Below are 2,500 nucleotides of genomic sequence, written 5' to 3'. Positions count from 1 at the left end.
ACTGAGAGAGTTCATGTTCACTAGAGGTGAATGGCACTATGTGTAATTGGATTTAAAGTGATGCTGATAAACCTTCTTTAAAGGTAAAGGAAGCAGCTAATGCTGTGGAATTTTATCCATAAATGGATCATACTTGATTTAGCAGTTATAAGATGAGCGTAGCATTTGCTAAATATCATTTTTTATTTTGATGTATATATATATGTGTATATATATATACATGTATATGTATATATGTATATGTACATTTGTATGTATATATATAATTAGATATATATGACATATATTTGTGTTGTGTTAACATTACTGATGTGTATGTATACAAACACATTCAGTCACACACACATGCACTCACACACACAAATGTAGATATATATATATATATATATATATATATATATATATATATATATATATATATATATATGTATATATATATATATATATAATATATATATACAGTATATATAATTTGATTTTAGTAAAAAAAGTCCAAGAGAAAGGGACCAGGTGCAACTGTTTCATATTTTATTGCAATATCTTTATTGCCAACTTATCATACCTGTACGAAATATTATGCATTCGTATTTGTATGTATGTATATGTATGTATGTATGTATTCGTGTATGCATGTAACGTTGGGCTCCTCGTTGTCGTCTACCGCTGTACTGATTAACTTTTGAAACTTTTGTTTCTGCATCGTAATATTGGTTGATTTTGCTCAACTATCTCATCTCATTTTATCCGCATTAAAAAACATCAAAGAGGAACAGAAAAAAAAAAAAGAGTGAGCAAGCGTAATATTTTTTCATCTTCTCTGTTCTCTGAATTTAACTTGTTTCCTTCGGACATCTTTTTTCAATGGTTTTTTTTCGAATTTCGATTTCCCCAAATGTATCGGTACCACTCAGTATCACGCAATGAGCCGGAGGGATTCCTATCGGGGAATTTCTCACCCTACATATTTACAGAGCCGGTCGCATTGAGAGATTTTCCGGGAATATATATAGACTGGGTTAAGTTTTCTCTGTGAGGCTTTAGTTTCAAAGTATATACATATATAGTATATATGTATTATATTATATGTATATACATATATATATTAATTCAGACTGATTATATATATATATATATATATATATATATATATATATATATATATGTATATGTATATACATACATACATACATACATATACATATATATATATAATCAGTCTGAATTAATTTTTGCCAAAACATGCGACGAAATTTATTTATATGTCAAAAACCACTGTACAGTATAAGAATTTGATAGAGTCTTCAAACCCATGCACAAATATAGCAGAGCCAGAAAGTAATTTTTTTTTTATTAATTCAGCCTTTGAATTTACCTTCAAGTGTGAATAATTTCATTCCTCACAAAGAGCAATTATCCAGATTAATGTGGTTTAACATTCAGTTTTCAGAACCACGAAATGAAGAAAGGAAATAAAACTTAAATTGTAAGCACCCTTTTGAAGTAGATTTTTTGGAAGTTTGGTTTTTAGCGAAATTTCTGATTTGCTATCAGTCTTTTTTTGCCATAATTTCGCTTTTGAAGTATCCATTTTTTTTCATGTTGGTGTCTTTTCCTTCTTTCTTCTTACACTTTCGAATTATACTCACTTTTCACGAAATTATCATCTTACACTGTCTCCGTATTTTTTTTTTTTCATTATTTGCATTCCTTTTCACATAAAAATCTATGTCTTCTTTTCCTTCTCTCTTCCAACACTTTCGAATTTTACACACTTTCCACGCAACTATCATCCTACGTTGTCAGTATTTTTTTTATTATAATTTGCATTACTTTTCACATACATACCTAAGGTCTTTTGTTCCTCCTATGTGCACTTTACAAAACATTTCATACATTGAATACTATTTCTCTCACGAATCTTAAAGAATTTATTGATACTGTTCGGCATCCCAAATTCTCAATTTGTAACTGAAACTTATTGCAAGCGAAAAGTCGCCTTTCATGCAAGACAATCAACACTGGATGATAATATTAACATTGTTTCTAAGGTCTGTCAAAACCACAGGGGGAATGTGGACAGTGACTACTTTTCCAAATGTAACTTATTACATTTTTGTTAGTTTCTTCAACTTTCCATCAGCTAGAATTGCTGTTGTAGTTTTGCTTCAATCTCATTTTCTCAATATTAGCAGCTGGAAGTTATTTCCTCTTCCTTCAAACATGATTTTAATAATTAACAACAGTTAGAATTGTTCTAAGTCAGTCTTTCCGTGACTTAATAACAGTTAAAATAATTCTTATGTCGAATTTTTTTTCTATAACTTAAGAACAATCAAGACTCACAATCGGGTAAGCATAATATTCTCTCGCGCAAGAACGGGATGCAGTTGATTAGGTCGTACGAGTATTGTTGAACACGAAGCATTCACGTATAAGGTGACGGACACATCGGTGTCCTCGCGCACGCGCACACTCACACACGCACACACAACACAACAAC

At 30.4% G+C, this 2,500-nt stretch overlaps 2 protein-coding genes across 3 annotated transcripts in view; one reads left to right on the top strand and one right to left on the bottom strand.

Annotated features, from left to right (window-relative positions):
- The window catches only part of LOC136847768 (uncharacterized), a 340,583-nt gene that overhangs the window by 310,807 nt on the left and 27,276 nt on the right, over positions 1 to 2,500 (top strand). The window lies entirely within an intron of this gene.
- The window catches only part of LOC136847769 (delta-sarcoglycan-like), a 97,662-nt gene continuing 96,358 nt past the window's right edge, over positions 1,197 to 2,500 (bottom strand). The window contains exon 6 of the mRNA XM_067119651.1: positions 1,197 to 2,500. This exon is cut by the window's right edge and continues 385 nt beyond it. The gene's annotated coding sequence lies outside the window, so the exon portion shown is untranslated.

Source organism: Macrobrachium rosenbergii, chromosome 17, assembly GCF_040412425.1.
Source record: "Macrobrachium rosenbergii isolate ZJJX-2024 chromosome 17, ASM4041242v1, whole genome shotgun sequence".
Classification (NCBI taxonomy): Eukaryota; Metazoa; Arthropoda; class Malacostraca; order Decapoda; family Palaemonidae; genus Macrobrachium; species Macrobrachium rosenbergii.
Note: the sequence above shows the minus strand (reverse complement) of the source record. Positions and strands in the feature narration are given on the sequence as shown.